The sequence below is a fragment of the Thermobia domestica genome, chromosome 11 (genome assembly GCF_964235325.1).
Source record: "Thermobia domestica chromosome 11, izTheDome1.hap1.1, whole genome shotgun sequence".
NCBI lineage: Eukaryota > Metazoa > Arthropoda > Insecta > Zygentoma > Lepismatidae > Thermobia > Thermobia domestica.
In genome coordinates this window covers 199,707,243-199,732,006 of record NC_137464.1, presented here as the reverse complement: position 1 = coordinate 199,732,006, position 24,764 = coordinate 199,707,243, and the positions used below count along the sequence as shown (strand labels likewise).

Below are 24,764 nucleotides of genomic sequence, written 5' to 3'. Positions count from 1 at the left end.
GTTATATTTACTTTTATTTATATAGATGATCAAGGGCATCAAAATTGGTGCAGAGGGCTAGGAAAGGTTAGCGATCAAACATCGTTATATTTATTTTATTTATATAGATGATCAAGGGCATCAAAATTGGTGCAGAGGGCTAGGAGAAGTTGGCGAACAAACATCGTTATATTTACTTTTATTTATATAGATGATCAAGGGCATCAAAATTGGTGCAGAGGGCTAGGAAAGGTTAGCGATCAAACATCGTTATATTTACTTTTATTTATATAGAAGATCAAGGGCATTAAAATTGGTGCAGAGGGCTAGGAGAAGTTGGCGAGCAAACATCGTTATATTTACTTTTATTTATATAGTTGATCAAGGACATCAACATTGGTGCAGAGGGCTAGGAGAAGTTGGCGAGCAAACATCGTTACATTCACTTTTATTTATATAGATGATCAAGGGCATCAAAATTGGTGCAGAGGGCTAGGAAAGGTTAGCGATCAAACATCGTTATATTTACTTTTATTTATATAGATGATCAAGGGCATTAAAATTGGTGCAGAGGGCTAGGAGAAGTTGGCGAGCAAATATCGTTATATTTACTTTTATTGATCAAGGACATCAACATTGGTGCAGAGGGCTAGGAGAAGTTGGCGAGCAAACATCGTTACATTCACTTTTATTTATATAGATGATCAAGGGCATCAAAATTGGTGCAGAGGGCTAGGAAAGGTTAGCGATCAAACATCGTTATATTTACTTTTATTTATATAGATGATCAAGGGCATTAAAATTGGTGCAGAGGGCTAGGAGAAGTTGGCGAGCAAACATCGTTATATTTACTTTTATTTATATAGTTGATCAAGGACATCAACATTGGTGCAGAGGGCTAGGAGAAGTTGGCGAGCAAACATCGTTATATTTACTTTTATTTATATAGTTGATCAAGGACATCAACATTGGTGCAGAGGGCTAGGAGAAGTTGGCGAGCAAACATCGTTACATTCACTTTTATTTATATAGATGATCAAGGGCATCAAAATTGGTGCAGAGGGCTAGGAAAGGTTAGCGATCAAACATCATTATATTTACTTTTATTTATATAGATGATCAAGGACATTAAAATTGGTGCAGAGGGCTAGGAGAAGTTGGCGAGCAAACATCGTTATATTTACTTTTATTTATATAGATGATCAAGGGCATCAAAATTGGTGCAGAGGGCTAGGAAAGGTTAGCGATCAAACATCGTTATATTTACTTTTATTTATATAGATGATCAAGGGCATCAAAATTGGTGCAGAGGGCTAGGAGAAGTTGGCGAGCAAACATCGTTATATTTACTTTTATTTATATGGATAAATAAATGCCTGAGGAGGTTTGAAGACCATTGTCTGTAAATAACGCTAAGTGTAAACTATTCCTTCTGGTTTTTACTAGAAAAAATGGCATACTGTACTAGAAACAAAATCGTTAGAGTCGTTGTTAATAAAAAATTCATTTTTCGATTGTCACTTTACAGTAAACTACCTTTATTTTTAGAAATAGAAAGGAAAAGTGGAAAAAGTACTCGTGAAGAATATTATAAAAAACCTGAAGTTTAATTTGGTTTGTGATGCGTAGACAGATATCCAAAATATCGTCGTTTTCGTCGTTCGAAACTAAGAATCGTTTGTGTAGACCATATCGTTTCTGGCATATAACTTTAAGTTTAGTTAGAAAAGAATGTTGACAGGTGCTTCTGTTTTGTTATGGTATTGATGGAAGCAAAGGTATCATCAGCTCTGTTTGAAATCACTTTGCACATAGGCGTAGTCTGAATTGTTCATAAGGGTATGAACAAAGGAAATTAGTACACAACTTTTAATTTATAAGTGTGTACAAAGATAATTAAGGCCATACTTCCTCTTGTTACAGTATTCTTATATCTTCACTTTATTGAGTATTAAGTGCATTACAATCAGTTAAAATATTATTTCAACGAATTGAAGAGTTACAGATAAAAGTTTAGAATGCATGACAATTGAAAAAAAAGTTGCTGCATTTTATTAGAGTGTACACAGAGACATTCAGCACACCATGTAGCTACGCCTATGATTTGCAGCATATTGTGTTTGTAGAATAGCAGCCAAATGTATGAAAGTACGCATTGTATCTCAATTTTATATACAAAGCAAGACACAAGCAATCGAATGCATAAATAAGACAAAACTAGTCAATTACTAAGAACTGTTATAAGAATTTCGAAAAATACATGTCAATAAATAAATAAATAATAAGTGTCTAATTTATTAAGTGTTCCGCATAGAAAACATAAAAGAATGACCCAACATACTTGTCAGCAAAATGTAAATTTTCAGCGAATGTAATCCAAAGTGGCGCCGACCCAATTCTGACTCGAAACGACTGTGGATAAATCTGACTTATTATTATTGCGGAACAAAGGGAATGCACAGAAACTTTCAAGACTTGTGCGCATTTTCTTGATTGGTCCTTCGAAGTTCAAGCATTTGTTTCAGTGTTCAAACATTTAATAGCAAAAATTACACCGAAATACCGCAAACAATGTCACAATATCATGGTTAAATTACAGTGGAAGAAATACGATTAATATAGTTCTTACCGAAATTAGGATCGAGCATACTTCTTTCCTTCTTTTTCCTTTTTTAGAAACATTAACTTATTCCTTGTGTTAGAGTGGATTGTGTGTATATATAATAATAGGTTGATAAGAGATTGGGTTAGTGGTAAGGCGCTCATCTGCAGTACAAAGAATTCCTGACAGTGGCGGCTATTGAGGGAAGTTACACTAGTAGAAGTTTAAATTTTATCGCGATAATGTTAGAGAAGAAATCTTCATACAGCTTTAGAAAGCAATGTGACATTCCTTAAGAGCCGCCCTAGTTCCTGCGTACTAAAAATGGTATTATTAATATTGATTTACTTAACAAACTTCTATATATAGGCTCTGAGGCCAATTTTTCGCTGAATCCATATCAATGATGATTTCAGAGGGGGATCCGAGGGGAAAATTCCTCCGGAGAAAAAATTTCCAGCCATGAGCCAAGCCTTCAATCATACTTAATGTGTATTATTTTGTCATTGCTATACTTTGCACTCCTCAGAGGAAATCTTCTAAAATCACCACTGGACATATAACAATTAATAACAATACCAGCAATATGAAAAGAACAGGGACGAAGTCTGACAATGGCCTACATTTGAAATTACAAATCCGACATTGGGCAAGTCTTGGGAAAACCTCAATCAAGTTGGCCGGCTTTCGAATTCGAATGCAGGCTTTCGATTGCATAATAAGAACATTACCTCCTAGTCTACGTCGCATGGTAGCCTACTGCTAACAATATCCATTTGGTGGCACATCAAAACTAAATTCTGTTGTATTTCTATTATTTCACCTTTTTCATCCCAATTTTTTTTCTGTATTTAATCTATGGTTAGAATTTACTGTCCATCATTCCCGCAGACTACCAGATATAGGAAAATGTTTATATAGATAAATATTATTCCTAGTACATTCAATGTAATAAGCGGTGTGCTTAGAAAGGATATTTGCTGTTCGTTGTGATTTAACATTTTTAAGCAATACAATTGTAATAGTTTTGCTATTAGTTGCTTTGTTGTTTAGTGTTCCTTGTCAGCGCCGAAGCTATATGAGACGTGGACCTACATAGGATCGGAACTACATGATTTGTAATTTTGATGTTTCCTTCGTTCTTCATAGTTAAGTTTAAAATATCTGTATATGCTGTTCGGAAATTTTAATTGCATTATTCACTTTATTCAACATATAATATCACTAACTTAAGAAATGTTACAAAGTTCATTACAAAAAAAAAAAAAAAAAAAAAAAATCAATTTTAGGATGTAAAATCTGTCCTCATATTTAAATAAAAAGAATTACGGTGATTATTATTTTTCCTCATATCGTATTATACATAAGAAGTACTAATGTATACTAACAAATATTTCGTTATTGATTATAATGAGTGTTGTTTTCTGAAACTTCCTGGAAAATAGATTATTAGGTAAATAATTTATGCAATATTATTATAATTATTAAAAGGAGTAATTTAATTACGGATACAATTTGATTTCTGTGGTCATAATGTTCACTTAATGGTTAGTTAGCCGAAGTGAAATATTGTGGAGACCTTCAAACATTTATTTATAATTCCCCCTCCCTTTCTGTAGTGTCGAATCGTTTCCCCATCACTTTTAGCACATATTTCTTTAATCTGGATGTACTTAATGACTTGTCACTTTTTATTTAAGATTTGTAATTTTTTAAGTATATAATCCCTTGAAGCTTTCAGTGTAAAGCGATACAAAAATCGAAATCGTGTTAGATTCTTTTTTCTGCAAAGCCACGCTAACGTTAATAACTAAAATTTAAATACCATCGGTGGAACGGTCAGTAGCTTTCAATTCGTCTTCCCAGATAGATTTATTCTTTTAAATTTTACATTATTTCTACGAGATGCAATTGGATTGTTTTGCTAATGCGGTAGTCAAGCTTCGTACCATCATTCAAAAGAGCAAGTAATTGCTTAACCCGCAAGTACTCGCTCCATTTTTTGTGACAACAGTACTCGCGCGGAGGTCCAATAGACCCCCAAATTGATATTACTTTTTAGAATATCTTTTTTATATAATTAAGACAATACACCATAAATTTAGACATGTTTTAAAGTATTTGCTGCAATTAGATTTTTTTGAAGTCGTTTTGAGATATTTTGTTATATTTTTTCATCAAAACTTCTCGCTAGCAACACAAAATTTATCTGTTTGGGTGTCTGTGAACATCCCGCGCGAGTACTTAAGGGTTAACTATTATCGAAGCAGTTGTGCATGTACACGAAGGCAAAAATATTAATACAGCAGCTTGTCAATTAATTTGTAAGAGCATATAGATGTACTACTATATCTTGTAGATGTACTTGTATATTTATTACAACACTAGTTTCTGTGAGCGCATGTGCCAGTGTCTGTTCCTTTACAACATATATAATAATTATATATTTTCATTTTCTGATATCTTTCTTATTTCAAAACTATATTACTTCAAAAATTTGAGTCCTTTTTTGGTAATAAATAGATTTTCTTATAGCATTGACATGTGGAGTAAGTCGAAGTAAATAAAAATATTTGTAGTTACATGTTATTGAAAAGTTTAACTTTGTGAATGAGTTATGTACAGAGCATACGCAAATTTATTTGTTTGAAATAGAATGTAATAACCACCGAGAATTTAACCATATAATTACCAAAGTTCACATATCGCCTAGGGCTTTAAGATTTTAAAAGCGCGCAGAATTTGATTTTAATGAATTTTAGTTGTAATTTTGTTTGCGAATTTTTAAAATTATAATATCAGTTTTTGGTCATTAGCAACACTAGCAAATAATTATGAATAGTAGCATATGGACAAGACAAAAACTCTGGGACAAATTTGGGAATAAAGTACAAAATTATTCAAAACAAGATATACATGGTTGCGTCAAAAATGGGGAGAGTCATCACAAATTATCGGAAAGAATGCAGTTTCTTATCACCCTTATTACTAAGTACAATCCGCTTTTAACCTATATATTCTCGTTTTCATACTACTTCGCATATATGCAGCACAAAACCTACATATACGGGATTAATTTTGTTTCTCCTCAATAGATCATAAAGGCTATACGAGAAGTGGATCTATAGGTTATCGTGAAATCCAAATCAAATTATCTCTCAACAGAAAACAAACCTAGAATCATATGACTTTGAAGGAGTTCATAGCTTACGTTGTTTCAAAAATAACACATGAGGTATTTCAAGTTAAAAGGAAATTAGTTAACCTGTAAGATCTATTTGTCTAAAAGTCCTCTATTTCTACCTACATTCATCACAATATAGCTTAATAAAGGATACAAAATTTTCTATTTTATTATTTTAATCTGCAAAATCCCAAGAATTGCATCAAATACAAAGCCTTTATTTTTTTTGACATGTATTGTCTTCTGTCAGTGTAGTCTTTTGCTCTTTCTAGAACTCTCTTACCGTATTCTTATCTGTTCTTAGTATCTTCTTAAGGTACTATATAATTATCACTATCAACGAATAAGACTAAAAGGTTGCCTATAAGACTCCTATTGAATGAAGCCCGGATTCCTTATACGGTGTCAATAACAGTATTCAATTAGATTATTTCCCTTTTAATAGATTAGAAAAAAAAATATCATAATAATGTATAAATGTGTTTCATTTATAATAACTTGTAATCAGTTTTTACTTATCTTTGCATTCATCGTAATATACAAGGTGAAACACTGCAATATTGTGTTGCGTTTCTTTTAAACGTAGAAGCCATGAAAGCCAGATATTCTATATATTCAAACGTTGAATGTACAGTGTACCACGCAGGACTTGCTGGTCCAATAAGAGCAAAACTAGGACACTCTTTTTAGAATTCTCTCGCGTTAACATATGGTAACTTTATTATTAAAAGAACAATAAAAAAGTTCTGTCATAACAATCCGACGTGTTTACCATTTTATAACAGACGTTAATAGTTTCCATTTTTGGACACTAACAAAGCTCTTTAATATTGATTTTCTAGAAATCGTTTTTGGGTACGATATAAATAGCTTTGAGTAGACAATTAGTAGACAATTATACAAATACATGTTATCCTAACCTTCTCTGCATTTCAATATTATTTAAAACAAATAAAGCGTGCTCTCGAATAACACTGTACGATATTTTATCATTACTGAGAATATTGTATAAATAAGCTATGAGGTACCAATAATATTTTGAAGTTAAAATTTACAGTGAGTGACTGCAATATTTTTGTCACAAAATCCTGACCAAATTAGATACCGAAAGCAAACAAGGAATTTTAAACTAACACTTGAAAAAAAGAAATGAACAATTATTGTTTATTTTAATATCAAGATATATTATGCTTTACTTGCTTGTGATTCTTTGTAAATGTTATTCGAAACTAATACTCTCTACCAGTAGAAGTAGTGTTTTCGGATGCTACCTGTTGAAAGTAGGGAAGTTGTTTTTTAACCATAAATTACTATTATATCTTTTGTCACTGTGGTCTCTTTGTCACAGTATAGTTTTTTCTTTAATCTACACAAAGGTATCAAAAGGAACACGTTTCACGATAAATAAGAAGAACTAATGTTAAAAGCAAATCTATGGTTTGTACTTGTCAATCCATTCATATACAACAAAAGTGTACATAGTGTCAAATTACACAATAATGTGGAGTTGCGAATGTCGAATATACGAAATATTATCTTTCTCGGCACTTTTAAAAGTAATTAAATTTATATGAAACTTAACGTGTAATATATTTAATCATGACGTTAAAAATAGGTCAATGTGTTGTACTTGTCAGTGCATTCATATACAATACAAGTGTACATAATGTCAATTACACATAGTGTGCACACATGAATGACAAATATATGAGTTACTCTCTTTCTTTGTAACTTCTACAAGTAATTTGATTTATATATGAAACTTCACATGTATTATCTTTGTTTAATTATATCTGATAGATTGGGTTATTATTTATCAAGGAAACAAATGTAGAAGACCTAAATTCAATCCTGAATTTTGAAAATTGAGCATATACATAATGCTATACAAAACTGAGTTCGACTTCCAATGAAGGAGGTGACTCAACCTTAGAGAACATTATCATAGTAGCGACTTGGATCTGACTTTTGACCATTACAGCCATTCTTATATAGCATCGCTGCTGAATACGAACTTTAAATTTCAATCAATCAATCAGCAAACAACAATTGTCAACGATTAATTTCCTCAAACTTGGGAAATCCTATTTTAATAAATCATCGGCTTTTTTCTCTTAAGACTTACCAATTATTTCTCATCACTTCGGATTGTAATTGATCAAAGATGGTTCATGGAATTCACTCCTCAAGTTAAAACTTCCGTTAAAAAAATAATGATTTTCTCCTGAAATATGGCACATGTTTTCTTATGGCATACGAGTCTTCACAAAGCTCTCTATTCTTATTCTTATTCTTATTCTTATTCTTATACTTATTCTTCTTCTTATTTCTTCTTTTTATTATTATTATTATTATTATTATTATTATTATTATTATTATTATTATTATTATTATTATTATTATTATTATTATTATTTGTATATAAGTGATTACACGAAACATATTGAGAAATTTGGAATGTAATTATTTAACAGGCAAACGTGCTATTAAGTGGTCCAATTACTGATATCAAAAACTTTCTTATAAAGTACAAAATTTTGAGTGGCTGATAATTATTACATCATAAATTAGTTCTCTAAAGTTCTCGTCTATCTGAGAAGACCTGAAAAGACAGGTATGTTTTAGTTTATTTAACAGCATATCTTTGTATACTTTGTATCTTTGTTTCTTATTATCTTTAAGTTATTTACTAAAATTGGAAAAGGAGTGGGAGTCATCTATCTTTGTATACTTTCTATATTTGTTTCTTTTATTGTCTTTCACTAAAACTGAAAAAGAGTGGGAGTCATCTATATCTGTATACTTTCTATCTTTGTTTCTTTTATTATCTTTAAGTTATTCATTAAAATTAAAAAAGAGGTGGGAGTCATCTATCTTTGTATACTTTCTATCTTTGTTTCTTTTATTATCTTTAAGAGTCTTCATCCCGGCGAAATTAAAATACCGGTAATTTTATAGTAATTATGTGATATCTTCAAATAGATAAAAGATAATCGAAATGTGGAACAAGAGCGCCCTAGACAATATTATTTTACATGAGAAACCGTTATCACGACTCGCTTATCTGCTTTCGATTTCGAGCCATTTTGAAAATCGGCATTTATTTTCGCGTTTCTAAACAGCTGAAAACGGAAATCCACTAAGTGACTTGTGACAACGGTACCTCATGCAAAATAATATTGTCTAGGGCGCTCTTGTTCCATATTTCAATTATCTTTTATCTATTTGAAGATATCACATAATTACTGTAAAATTAGCGGTATTTTAATTTCGCCGGGATGAAGACTCTTAAGTTATTCACTGATATTGAAAAAGGAGTGGAATTATCTATTTCTGTATTTTTCTATCTTTGTTTCTTTTATTATCAAGTTATTCATTAAAATTAAAAAAAGAAGTGGGAGTCATCTATCTATCTTGGTATACTTTCTACCTTTGTTTCTTTTATTATTTTTAAGTTATTCACTAGAATTAAAAAAGGAGTGGGAGTTGTAGTGGAAACCCGTAAGACTTAGCTATGCTCACACCTATTTATTTATTTATAGTTTTGGTGAATAATTTAAAGATAATTAAAAATATTGAAAGCTTAGAAAGTGAGCCAGATAATCTCTAAAAATGCTAATACTTGATCTATTAATTGTTTACATCTTTCGTATAATGTACAAATTTAGGTACACAAAAATTATGACGTAATAAGCGGCACACCCAAGTTTCAGATCTTTAAAAAAGGGTTCGTAAACAAATGTTTATTTAATAACGCTTTGTAAATTTTGCCTGGCTCACTTTCCACGTGTTTCAAAGGTATTATTCATTGTCTTAAAAGATATTCACTAAAATTTAAAGAAAGAGGAGGTCAGGTTAGTAAAGAGGCGAGCTATCCGTATTGTTCTGGGAAAAGCAGACCAAATTTTATCTGGAGTTTTTTGTGCACTCCAACACAAGATTAACATTGATATTTTGTCAACATATTTGTCAGTGTTTCATTGTAATTTCATTGTTTTGACAGTGAAAATTTGTTAACAGTGTATGCACTGAAAGAACTATTTGATCAGTCTCTCTCAGTGTTATGAAGATATTATGAAGAAAACAATGCTATATGAAGCATTATTGAAGAACACGCTTTAACAATATTAAACAAGGAAAAAATAATAAACAGATTAAACTTACCTTTTACTGGAAAGTCGAAAGAATCTTGATTCTTCTAAAAGTCTTGGCAAAATTCAAGGCGATTGCACGCTGAATTTCTTTTTGTAGAAAACTGCACTACAGTTTGAGACAACGTTGCACAATACAAGTCATTATACACAAACAAACACACGTTTCATATACAAACAGTCAAAAACGACGAAATTGTCCACATTATGTAAGTGAAGAGGATTTTTCTTGCCGCTTATAGTAATTAGAATTTATCTTCTTTTTGTTACTGAAAAACAAAATGAACAGATAACATCGTGAAAATATTTTAAATCTTATACGATATTTTTCTTCATAAGCTACTTGTCACTGTTTTGATTTGTTTTCATCATCAACAATTGATACGTCGTTCTGATTGTTCTATCTACACTCCTTTGCAGACGTTCCAAGTAGCAAATCAACCAATAGTGAAGCAGAGCTAGAATTTTCCAACGGATATGTACCGAAAGCGCGTCGCTGTATTTTCAAAAAAAACTCTTGTACACAGCCACAATATACTGTTCTCCGGATAGAATTTTAGTGAATATAAATTAACCCCCCGAGTATATATGTAGAACCCATCACAACAGAAAAAAAATGTTCGTTTATGTTTTATTGACGGAGTCGAAGGATGGATGTCTAATGACTGCTGGCCTCTACCGTTCTAAAGTGTTGTAACACAGGGAGTGGGAGTTCAGAGATGGTGTGACGGTACTGTTGGAAAACGTAGTAGGTTTTTGGGGGGAAACAGGGAGTTGGTTTCCTCTATTGATCTTTCTATACCACGGTTTCAGTGCAAGCGCACATATTCAGTGTTACCATCTAGAATTTCATCGAGTTTCGTTACGCAATCAATATTACACAACAGGTCATACGTACTTTGTAGCATAAAGGAAGAATGTATAGAAAAATTCTTTAAATATTGTACAGTATATACAATATATTGATGTTGTTAACAGAAACATTTTAATAACGATAAAAAGGGAACGAAAAATATTGATAATTTAGACGTTTTTCAACACTAGTGTCAGTTTTCTTTTTAGAAAAGGAAAATGGTTGCTTCTTTACTAAACTAAAATTTTCTTCGTGGTGTGTACAGACCAACCACAATGACAAGATATCTGAGAAAGTTGTTCCTGTTATTTAGTGTCCCTCTCTTAGCAACCCTGAGGAAACTCACAGGCATGATGTTCTCACATGACCGAGAATGAAACCAGGGACCTCTTGCATCAGAGATGAGCGCTCTACCACGGAGCCAACGTGATCACTTCCGAGGCTATATGAGATGTGGACTTACAGGTTAAGAAGGAATTCGAACTACATATATGCTTTCCTACCGGGAGTTGAACCGGGGCCCTCGTGCACAAAAAATGCGTGTAGTAGACCAGCCAGAACGGAGGATATCTAAGAAAGTAAAAGTATAAGTCAATTGCAACCTAAAGACTGATACAATGTTGTGTTTCAGTATCTATTTACATTTCTGGTGCGTAGGGTCCGTAGTTCGATTCCAGCTCATGCCAAGTGGACATTGTGGTGGAAAAATACTTATGTTGGGGATTTTCTCTGGGTTCTTCCGTTTCCTCTCACTGTTCTCATTCCGTCACTCCGTGTATTGCTCTTATCCTCAATGCATGTACCCGTGGGAGATTAAACTGGAAATTTTATTTCATTTTATCTACTTATTCGGTTGATCAAGAAGAAATTATTTCTAGTTATTGTCCTCATCTATTTGACTTTCAAACAGTTTGGTAATGCATTTTTAGCTATAGTGTGTAACTTCATCAGCAATTTAGACAATGTGGTTCGACTATACTGGTTTATTTAAAAAAGTACATTACAAAAATAGCTCCTTCGGTATACATTGGAGCCTCAGATATGTTTGTCAAGGAAGTCAAGAATAGTTTTTTTTTTTCGTAGGTTTGGTACTCTTGCTTCTCGATTGAAACGCTTAACATTTGGTCGGAGGTGAATTGTTTCCTTTGTAGAAAATCCCTCCCGTATTTTATCGAAACTTGCCGAGAATAGTGTTTGGAACTCTCTTCATTTTCTCAGAGAACACCAATCAAATTTCAATTCAGTAAAATGTAGTTAGATTTAGTCAGGGGCGGATCCAGGACCGACTTCTGGGGGGGGGGGGCGGTGGGTTGTCATAATGCTACTTTTAAGAACTCCAAACTCTGGCATGGATTTTATTTATATATATAAAACAAGAAAGTTTCTTCTTCTGGGGGGGTAATCGCCCCGATCGCTCCCCTGGATCCGCCCCTGGGTTTGGTTATATTTTCCTTCCCCTAAAACAAAATATTATCAAAATGTAACGCGACAGTCTATGATAAAAGCTTTCCTAATACATTTATTATTATTCCTCCAACTGGATTGAGTTTCTTTTTCTTTCACACCAAATACTTCGGTTGATAGAAATGAAGCAACACAACCGAGCAAGAATTCAAAGCACGTAATTATTCGTATACCAGCAATAGTGAGCATCCATTTATTCAGAATATTAATGAACTATGCTGACAAAATGTATGAGGTAATCTGTCACATCAAAATAAGGAAGAAAGTTCATTTACTTACGGGAAATTGCATATAGTGAAGCGCCGTCCAAAAGGGTTAATATATACATCACAACACGCGTTATTCCGAACACGAGAAACCGTGGAACTAGCGGTTCGTACTTCCGACTTCCCGAAGACGTACGACGTGTTCACTGTTGTCAACGCTTACTTTTTTTTTTTTTTACCTATTTTAAACTCCTTTAAGTACGAGCATATCTGGGAACTATATTGAAAGCATGTTTGGGAATTGTGTTCTGTGGGGAACCAGTTGCGCAGCCGTTGCATATTGCTTAGATATGCATTTTTGGATAGCATATGCGTGATCTCCTTTACGCTGCTATGGATCACCACTCCACGGTTCTTCGTGTATAAAATAACATGTAATGTAATTTGTGTTTTCCACGCATTTGGACAGCCCTAGCTGTGAGAGTGTGCACTTTTCCCCAGATGTCTATAAATATACTTCTTTTTTTAAATGTGTGGAATTACATCTTACAGTTGGTCGGTATAGTTAATTAATATCTGTATAATTTATGATCTCAACATTTCGGAGTATGTGAGTTTTTTGCTTAGTACTTGCCGATGTAACTTTGGCTAAACAGTCCTGTTTAAATTATTTAAAGAAAAATGTGTTCATTAAAAAAATGTTTTTGTTTTGAAGTACGTAATTGACGAAAGAAGATCTACGCTAGAAACATTTTGCGAGCTACTGTATCTTTATATTACAAAAAAAAAAAAAAAAAAAATGAATGCTCACATACTGAACTTTACTGAAATCATTAACGAATATAGCTGTTTCACTAAACAATAAGTTAATAATATAATAATACAATCCGAAAAGTTTAGGACTAACATAGCATAAACAGAAACATAATAGAACAATGTAAAGGGTGGATATTTTTTCTAATTATTTCGGCAAAATAGCTTCTGTTTGTCTCAACATATTGGTTGGCAAATTTTTCCAATTTATTCATGGCGTTGGAAAAGTCCTCGATAGGAATATTTTCCAAATGTGACGAGTCACAGGTTTTTATTGGCTCTTATTAATTGTATATTTTACTGGGAGACAAACACGGTAAGATACATCTAGTATGGCGTAAGAGCTTCGATTTAACTATGTCATAAACACTACTCACTTATATATATATATATATATATATATATATATATATATATATATATATATATATATATATATATATATATATATATATTCATACATAGTAGGAGATTCAGAATCCTAAGGTACTCATGCAACAATTTTTATAGAGGGAGTTTGGTACGGCCATGTAGTTCGAAGCTCACAAACTACATCTATAAAAATTGTTGCGGAAGTACCGCAGGATTCTGAAACAAATATTTGGGTAGGGCACATACTAGTTCCTAAGTGAAGTCTTGACCCGACTACGGTAGGTCTCATAGTTTTAGAGCTATGGACCTTTAAAGTTCATTTGTTCATGTTTTCGGCAGCCTATAACTTCGAAAGAAAGCATTTGTGCACCCAGATTGATCTATATTTTTTTTGTCTTATCTGGTGTCAAGAATCACATCCCAAACGTTTTCGATGTTGTTTTGAAACACTGTGTATATCTCTCAGATCTATGGATTTTATTTTTAAAAATAAATGGCGCAATATGAAATGAAAACAACAAATACATTGATATAGCTATATCGATGGAAGCTTCAGGGACAAATTGAAGTTAATTATGCGTAATTATAACCGATTTCCTTGTGGAGTTTCAAATATCAATATAATTAATTACAACATGAATACGTCCATGAAGCTTACGTCAGAACAAATGCATTAGTATATATGTGATTTACATTGAAGTATTGTGCCATTTTTTACACTATGTTTATATACCCGAGATAACTAAGTAGTAAAAAGAGTGTATGCCCAAGTTAAATCAAATCCCTTAATCCATGTTACCTATATCCAGTCCTGCTTGCTCTTAAAATTGTTGTAGATTTGTGATGCATTAGGAAGAAAAAAAAAACAATCATGAACGAACGTGTCGAATATGTGTAATTATAGCGCTATTAAAATTTCACTGTCAAAAAACAGTTTCCCAACAAAACTGAATTCCAACAAACTGTTCCCTTTCCTCTGATATCCACATATTTCAAACTTTTATCTCATATTTGACGTCAAAATTTGAGAAAGATGGAGAAATTTGAGAAATGGTCTTGTTTTGTAACAGAAATTCACATTAATGTTGTTTGATACATTTCGTCAAGAGTTTCTGTTATTTTGTTCCTAGTATGGAATGGCCGCCAAAAGAGTGTTATTTCGAAATGACCAAAAATAAATTAAAATTACAACACCAAGTTAATCAAAATAGTCACCGTGTGCAACCACACACTTTTTGCCATCGCTCAGCAAATGATTGTGTTCCGCGGCAAAAAGGTTTTCTGAAGTCTTCAATGAGAAAAACATTCAACCACATCAATGGTTTGATGTGGTTGAATGTTTTTCTCATTGAAGACTTCTGTCCAGATCCAAGAAGAGGTCGTAGAATAGACGTCAGGAGAAAAATGAAATGAAATCTTTAAGTTTAACGTCCCACGTTTATGCCGGTTAGGCTAAAGGAAACGATGATAATGAGAAATGAGTGAAATGGTGGAATGAAGAAAGTAGGAGGAAACGGGAGAACCCCGAGAAAACCCACGAGCACGGAGTTTGTCCACCACAAAGTCCACACGGCGCGAGCTGGGATCGAACCAGGGACCCCAAGCACCGGAGGTGAACGCTCTACCACTGAGCCACCGCGCCCCCTAGACGTCAGGAGAATACGATGAATAAGGATTTTTTTTTACTATAACTAATGGAGAGTCTGTAACGTCCTTCGAGCGACATTTACGAGTGTATTATCGTGTAATACGAGGACACTATGATTTTTGAATATTTCTGGATGGTTGCAGGCAAAGTTATGATGCATTTCATGGAGTTTAGCATTCAACCCCACTAATAGTTCACTATACCACCAACATAATATTCTACGGATTTAGAAACTATCGTGGACATTGATCAAGATCCAACCACTGTCCTGACCGCTTATGGTTGTTGTAGCAGACCCACTTCTCATCCGATGCAGGAAGCTTTCTCGGTAACGTTGTACAATCAGAATACTGTTGTTGACAATCCTTATTAGCCGGTATCAACTTATGTGGCACACATCAGCCTAACTTCTGTACCTTACTACGGAACCGCCAAAAGACAGTTGACCTAACTCGTCTGCAACAACAGGAAGACTTTTCCAACGGTCTGTTTCCATAGTGTTCCTAAAAAGCTCATCCGAACGAACATGATGTTGGGGCTCAATTTGCAAATGCTGTCACCGGGACGTAATTAGACAAACAAAGAATGAATAGTGCGTCCTTCAGCCAGTTTGGCCCAAATGAACTGTTAATGATTTTTCACGTCTTGCTGTGAGAGAATATCCTAGTTTGATCTCGTAAAATAAAATCATCTCGCAATGATGTGTTCTTCATGATGCATTTTCATACGACCCTGTTCAACAATACACTGTCTCCTAACTGGCTGGTATCCCAGCCTGTTTGCTGGATCTGTACGGAATTTGTGACGTTAGACGCCTGACATTAGTCCATCTCATGGGGTAAAATTTCCACCAGACGTAAAAGAGGATATATATAAAATTTGATATCAAACGAAAGGAATACATGTCAGTGTGTGCAGTTAGGCCCTGTATAGAAGTTCATGTTTTATAAACAATGAAACAAACAAAAAAAAACTTAAAATGTAAAGACAGCTAATTTAGAAAGAAAAGTTTTAATGCATCATATTTTGGCATCGGCTTTCTTCGTCCTGCTCGTTGGGGTATGTTTTGATAGTAAAGGTGTTGGAAGGAAAGCCAAAGAAGTTTGGATACAAAAAAAAAAAAAAGTATCGTTATTATAATCTCCCTGCGCTCAAAAAACAGCAGTAAGTAATACGCCGTGCTGAGGAACTGATCCAAATCACTAGTGGCAACTTAAATGAGAGAAATAAATCTAATAGAAAATTGTATCCAGGTTGGGGTAGTTAACTGAAACCTGTTTTATTCAATCGTGTAATATTATAGTACCAATACTATAGTTGATAGGGTCAAATTAGTGCTCATGTCTGTAACAAAGGAAGAAAAACCCATTTCGATGATAAAATATTATTAGAAAGGCGAGCAGAATACAGCCAGTGTGGATTAAAAGCTTCGATTTTAATATGGTCCCCAAAACACGTTTTTATTAGATATAGGGGTGACTTAATGGTAGAGAGCTTGTCTCTGGTGAACGGGGTCCCTGGTTCGATTCCTGATCAAGTAAATTTGTGGTGGACAACATCGTGTCCGTGAGTTTTCTCGGGGTACTTCCGTTTACTCCCACTTTCTCATTCCCCCAATTATTCCATTGTCATTCACTTGCCGAAATCATCAGCCTCCCGTAACAGGCACAATAGTGGGACATTAAACTGGAAGATTTCATTTCATTTTATATTTTAGATATATTTTGGTTCTATGATTTTTTAAAAATACTACTATAGTTTAAAGTAAACTACAGAAACGTACCAATGCAGATGTACCAATGGGAGCTTCATGGGGCATATTAAAGATGTATTGATAGGCTTTTAACAGAACAACTTTAATATTACTGATGAAATTTGTACCAGCACAAATGCATTAAAGTATCTGTTCTTCACATTGAATTAGAGGAATTGCGCCATTTTTGTCTGTCCGTGAGATACAAAAGCATCTCATTAACTACTTGATAAATTATTATTAATTTTGGCCAGGATGTATAGAGGATCAAAAGTTAGCAATCCAGTTCAGGGATTAGTGGAAGTGATTGTCAAAACTGACGTGGTAGAAATCAAAAACTTCCGGTTTCTACTTTAATCCTTTTATAGCAAAAAGGATAAAAAAAGAAAGAAAGAAAAAAAAAAAAAGCGGTTTCCTGCAATCGATTAAGTGTCTCAAGAATACATTTCAACTCCAGTCTTAACTCCGTACTAAAATCAGAAGTTACAGAAATCCACTACACCTTTCGGTTTCAATATTAATCTACATAAAGCAAAAATTCTTGCAAGATATAGCGGGAAGCCCATTTTTGGAATGAGTTTAGCGTTGTAAAAGTAGGTACTATCGTCTCTCTTAAACCTCTATACGAATCGGAGGTGGCAAAATTCAATCAATTCCGGTTTTATCATTGATCGTTATAGAGTAAATATGGAAATACATCGTGATAAGCGGTTTTCTGCAACCGATTAAGCGTCCTAAGGATATATTCCATCTCTACGTAGTTTTATAATCTCTCTACTAAAACCGAAAGTGGTAGAAATCCACTTCACTACTGGTTTCAGTGTTGACAAAATATCATGCCATAGAAACTAAACTCATTCACGTGGTGCACACATGACACTGCTAATTGTTTTCAAGTAAGTTTCATTGACCTGAGATCAGGGGCGGATCCAGGACGGACTCCTGGGGGGACTGTGTAGTGGGTGTTGGCGAAAGATTCTGTTTACGCTTACTTCTGCAGCACTGGTGCCTGTGCTGTTAAGGGGGAGAACGACCATTCACCTCTCCTTCCTGGATCCACCTGTGACCGAGATACGTAAAGTGTTTATTGCGCATATTAAATCAAAACTTTTAATAAACACTACCTCTATCCAGTCTTGCTGACTCTAAATTTTTTAGTGTATTTACTTAACTAAATCATGAAATCAGTGTTTCTTCCAGACATGTTTTTTGGGGCGCACTGCCGCCCGGGGCTCTGAGAGTGTCCCCCGGAGGCAGGGGCGGATCCAGAAGAGGATTTTTTTCTTATTTTATATGTAAATAAAAACCATCCCAGAGTTTAGAGCTCTTAAAGGTAGCTCTAAGTAGCAGTAGTGCAACCCACCGCCCCCCCAGAAGTCCGTCCTGGATCCGCCCCTGCCCGGAGGAGACCAAAATAATACGTTTATAATATAATAATAAGTAGAATAGTACCGTGTGAAAATAATACGTGCCCCTCCGAATATTAAGTGTGCTTCCCGGAATATATTTTCTGAAAGAAACATTACATGAAATAAACTTAGAATCTTAAAAGGATTGTAAACTCATAAATTAGATGCAGAGTTGTAGCTATATAGTCTCTATGATGAACGAACACAATATTAGATATTTTGAAGAATGTTCCTAAAATCTAAATTATTCATACAGGGATATGTATGAGAGCGAATTACACGATATTTATTTACAGAATGCTTCGAATGTGATCCTATGAAATATGCAAATCCGAGGTCTTTTAAGTCTTTGGATATACAGTATACGTGTATGTAATTTGTTAAATCGTGTGTGTTTACTGATATGACTGATTCATAATATTCTTTCAATTCTTTTTATACTGCAAGTTAGTGTTTCTTCCAGAAATGTTTTTTGGGAGGGCACTGCCCCCCGGAGCTCTGAGAGTGCCCCCCGGACGATACCAAAATAATACGTCTATAATATAATAAATAAAATAGTACCAGCAGTGCCCCCGGAAAACTACGTGTGCCCCCACGGAACACTTTGTCTGAAAGAATGACTGCTGCAAGTACGACCAAAAGATGACAGATTCAATTGAATGTATAAGTATTGAATTTTAAAAAGTTTACAATTCCAAAAGTATAGTTTAAAACTGTTAAAAGGTTTATACATATATATGTTCATTAACCAAAGTATCTGATATAGAAAGAGTACAACAGATATTTCTAATTTGTTGTGAAGGTCTTCTAGCAATACCAAGAGAAAAGTAACAAACTCTCATGAAATTTCGGTATATCTCGTAAGTAAGTTACCTGCTAAGTATCACCTAAAAGGATTGTTATGTAAGATTACAATAAATCAATAACTTTTATTCTCTCTAATGTTTAGAGTGCATGGGTTTTGTGCATGATGTACTGCGTTCGATTCCCAGTGGAATTGTATCGATGCACTACAAGCGTTCAGATTGCATTTTAATTATGTCTTGTCCAGTGTCGCAGCTGACAAAGCATATAAATAGAAATCAATCAACAAATTGTCGCCCAAAATTTCTTGCATACAAACTTCGTTTAAGTATGCTGATGCGTAGTAGTTTTAAATATAATTTATATTACTATAAACTATAGTAAATGTTGCTACCAAGCCGTAGGCTCTCTGTACCCTACAGGTTAAAATCGGGCCAAATTAGAAATTGTAATTGTTTACATTTAGCGCTTTTAGTTTGCCCTAGTTGTAATTGTTTACTAACTTGCGGTTTCATAAATATTAATGCTCAAATTTAAGTATGGTTATAGCCCTTGTCTTCATAATAAATAGCAAAGCACATTTATTCTGTACTAGAGTTGATTACTCACTTTGCTAGGTTGAAATAAAAACTAAGTGCACAACTCATATATATATATATATATATATATATATATATATATATATATCCCTCCCCGAAGTTGCGGGGCTGAACGGTCACGTAGAAATACACAAATATTAATGTTCAAACCTACGTATGTTTACGGTCTTTGTTCTCTTTTGTAGTGTTTAAATTCAGATTGTAACCTCAATCAATATTGAAATTGCAGTATAATCACTAGAACAACGCCTTACTGCTATACAACCTGTGTAACTTTTCTTCGGAATGGGTTGCCTACCAAGAAGTGGTAAATCAACATACAAAATTGTATTGCAAGTGTGCCTGCTGAATCTCACTCCCCGTTATAACGAATTTACGAAATTGAAGGAAGAATAAGAGACATGAGATTGAGATACAGTACCATGAAGTACATATGAGGTTTAATTTGGGAGAGGACCATAAAATGAAGTGAAATTGTGAACGTGCAAATCAGAAGTTCCATCGTAACGTTGAGTACAGTCTTGAGAAAAGATGCTCCCGTGGTATTTGGTTGGTTCATTTGACTTCAGGGTCCCTTTTCAGTAGCAAGTATATATGAGACATGGACCTACAGTTTAACGTAGGATCCGAACCGCTGTGGTATTTAATGGTGGGGTTTAAATTTCATCTCAGTTCAGGGAAATCGTCCGTTCAGAGATGAAACTAACAAGATTTAAGTCTCGTTTATGAATAAACAACGTTTGTTCTGCTAATTGCAATAAAAGTTCTCCAAAACTGAATGAAAATTAACAGTCTTTTATTGTCAGAGGTATGCATCACATTTGTAAGCAACACTTTGCGGGTTGTGTAAGTGAGGCGTTGTTCTTATTGATTTAGTAGTCGTATATGTATTTAACGATCTTGCTATCAAGATCTCTGTTAGAGTTAATTCTAGTGATTTGGTGTGTTTACCACTGGAGCTGTATACAAAAATAGGGTAAATTCAGATTCTTCCAAATATTCTTTAAAAATTAGGAAGCTAAGCATCTAAAGACTCATCTTTGATTAGGACTTTGTGACAATAATTATTTTAATCAACAAAATGATTTAATGGCGGACAACATCATACCCGTGGGTTTTCTCGGAGTATTATCGTTTTCTCCCACTTTATCATCCACTAACTTTTCTTTCATCATTCATTTGTCTTTACCATTGTCGCCCTTAGCCTAAAGGTCATAATTGTGAGATGTTAAACTGAAAGATTTCATTTAATTTTTTATTTCAAAATAATTATTGTTCACGAATTTCAAAATAATTCACGAATTTGTTCAAATATTAGTTTTACAGAATAATAACCATTAAAATATTATCTTTTTATTTTATTTCTAAAAGTTCATTAGAGATATCGGTTTGTTAACTCTTGGTGTAGGCAAGATGAGAAAACTACTGAGAAATTGGCAGAACAATAACAACGTTTACCAATCATCCCTCATTAATGCTTTTACCATATGTAGATCTCAAAATTATCTAAAACATACTTCATATAAATACATATTTGGTTTCATTAGTTATCTGATACGGACACAGCGAATCTGATACTGTTCAAAGCTATGCTTTCACATGTTGTACACAACAAATCCGTATTCAGAAATAAAAGATACAGTCTACCACACTAAACTTTTTCGCTCCCATTTGTTAAATTTAATCATATCATGTTGCAGTTATTATGAAAACATTTAGGCCTATTTGTGAAATATAAACAAAATTATAATAAGAGTTATCGAGAAACTTCATCCGAGTAGAACTCATCAGTACGAGTAACCTTCGTCGGAAACCCCCATCCTTCGTCCATAAGCAGTGCAGGTTTTGTTTAACAGGTAGCAGCAGTTGAATAGTATGTAAACATATTCGCCTAGATATTTATGCAACCATTTCTGTAGGTGTTTTGAGGGTTGCATATTAGCGGTACGGGCAACGTATACTTTTTAAATGAATGAATGGAATATCGATAGTCTGCGTTAATGTTACCGTGATCCGTGAATATGTTAACGCATTGACTCCATTAACGCACTCATCCAAGATAATTGCTCTAGCTGTCTATTGCCAAAAGCAGAATTCAAAAATCCGCTTTCTTTCAAGACTAGTTCCGTAACTTTGGGGAGCAGGTTGGGAACTAACCCTCCATTTGAGATCCCCGCCGTTCGAGAGAGGCACGTTTGAAGCTAAAACATGCTTATTCCGTATTATACGAACATAAATTTATAAATTAAGCATGAATAAGTTTACATTGAAGAAATCTTTTAAATGATATGAAAATGTAATCCGGCCCATTTCACTAAAGTATCTATAGGCCTGTTAGGAAGCCGTAAATAATATATATATATATATATATATATATATATATATATATATATATATATATATATATATATATATATATATATATATATATATATATATTTCTTCTTAAGACTTTAATCAGCTTTTGTCGCCTCAATTTATTTTATGAAGCATGAATGGAATGGGCTCACTACACCATTTCCAGGCCCGTAGCCAGCCTCCAAATTTAGGGGGGGCTAAATATAAATTAGGGTGGGCACACACAGAGAGAGACACAGACATTATACAATATATATATATATATATATATATATATATATATATAATGTCTGTCTCTGTGTGTGATGATGAATAATTTCTTATGCTCTTAAAACTAAAACTACAGCGTGAAGGAATTATTATTAAAATTTTCCCCTATAGCGTTAGTACAACTGTACCTGAAAGCTAGAATACTATGTGTCTCCTTTTTATTTTATTTGTTATGGCAACAAAATATTTCTTCCGTTTTCTCATCTTCAAGGAAATAAAAAGAAATATTTGTTAAAAAAATAGTTGGCCGAACGAACCAATCATTAAAATTTCCAAAGAATTAGTACAGGAAATACGTTTTTTAATTTTTGATGACTGAAAAAATATTTGTGAAACTTGAAAACATCTAGAGAGTAATGAGATTTAATACTATCTTCAAAGAGATTCTACAGAAAAGGGTCTCAGAATCTTAAATCAATATTTTGAAATACATGTGGCCTAAACAAATATATGCATATTGGAAAAATGAAATTAACATTTTACCTGTATTATTATTTACATCTCCTTAGATATGAAACTTTATACTCGTATTTCTTTAAATATCACGCGCTTTATTTTACACTTGTACTTCTGAACAATTTTTTGATCAGTTTTTTATGGTGATGCTCGAAAGAAATAATGATATGTTTATGGGTTTTTGCTATCTACAAATTTATAAAATTCATAAGATTAAGAAACACAAACACAACACGCATATATACACTCCTCATGTTGGCACCTTTAATAGAAACAAGTTGTACATTTGAACAATCACTAACAACACAATCACAGTATAAGTCTCCTTGTTTTGGATGCTGCCAATCTTAAAACAATTGTGTCCAGATCGAAGTTTCTGGTGATGTCCTTGTAACTCAGCAAAACAAGATCGGCACAGTGCAGTTAATGTACAACTCCTTTTGAAAAAAATGCCCTAACAAAGAGGGAATTCCTCTCACCTGAAGTAGTCCTATATAACGGTTGATCGGCTTCAGGGCAGAAATTTAGTAAAGAAAATATTCAAATTTACAAACGAATAATTTCTAATTGCTTTCTTTTTAGTAACTGAAAAAATACTTTTTGCATAACAGCTGTGAGTTCCATTTTATCACAACACATTTCAATTTTTAGACGTCGTGGACCCTGTAGCAAGGTCACGCGGACCCCTGGGGTCCGCGGACTCCAGTTTGAGAACCACTGCTCTAGACTCTTTGGAACACACTATCAACAATCATTTAGGATGATTCCTACTAAAGTCATGTTTAAGTAAGAATAATCTGTTATGATCTGGTACTCGAGCATTTAAATAAGAAATAACTCCAAAAAAGTTCCCTGTTCTAGCGCAGTTACCTTCTTTCTCGAAACGAAATTGATAAGAGAAGTAACAGTTCATTAAATTTTCTTTGTATAGTACAATTCATATAAAAGTACACATGAAATTCTTTACATTGTACAAATAAGAATTCGAGATCAGTTGCTTTCGTCTGAGCCCGCCCTAGCCCCCCCGTCACTACGGGCCTGACCATTTCCCAAAGAACTTAAACTAATTCAAGGTGCTGCTGCTACTCACTCGTCTAAACAAAATATTGTATATTTTTCTTAAGATAAAGCATACATGTAATGTAGGCGACTGTTCAATAAAACGTTAACTTGGGGCCCCTGGAAGTGATAAAATCTTTATTAAAGTTTTAAATTATAGGATGGGGGGGGGCGAAATTTCATATTTTTTCAGGTGGATCACTTTCATATTTTCCTAGTGAGTCCAAAAATTAATCCTTACCCCTCCAGGAAAAGTTTCAAGTTACTGCACTGTTCAAGACTTATCGTGTAGAGCAGTGTTTTCCAACCGGTGTGCCGCGGCACACTGATGTGCAGCGAATGGACCGCTGGTGTGCCGCGAGGAAATCGAAACAAAATTATTAATTCTATAGCAATCAAATTGCAAGACATAGGAAAAAATGTATATTTTTGTATTTGACATTACTATGAATTTCTACCATGGAAAAAATTACTGTAATTGTCATATATTATTCTATATCTATTACTGTGTAGCAGACAGTATTTCGGCTCGTACACATTTCCACGGTTAGCTGGTATGTTACGCTTCAATTGAGAGTCATACTAACACCGAGAAATGGAAGCACTTGTACCGTACACGTCAAGTGAAACGTTCGTAGAACACTCATTCGCACGTGAATGACAGAACAACACTTTGTTCAACAGGTGTGTTTTGACTTCGACGCATCGCAAGCTGTGTGATTGCAATAATATGCACCAGTTTTGGTTAAAACAGCAAGTTCAAAGTACAAGACATTTGTTTGTT

General features: G+C 33.8%; 2 protein-coding genes across 7 annotated transcripts in view; both read right to left on the bottom strand.

The window, feature by feature from the left end:
• The window catches only part of LOC145664665 (uncharacterized), a 50,873-nt gene extending 40,208 nt beyond the window's left edge, over positions 1-10,665 (bottom strand). The window contains exon 1 of the mRNA XM_081731505.1: positions 9,930-10,665. The gene's annotated coding sequence lies outside the window, so the exon portion shown is untranslated. The remainder of the gene's footprint in view (positions 1-9,929) is intronic.
• Positions 1-24,764, bottom strand: part of LOC145664666 (uncharacterized) — an 828,415-nt gene that overhangs the window by 127,917 nt on the left and 675,734 nt on the right. The window lies entirely within an intron of this gene.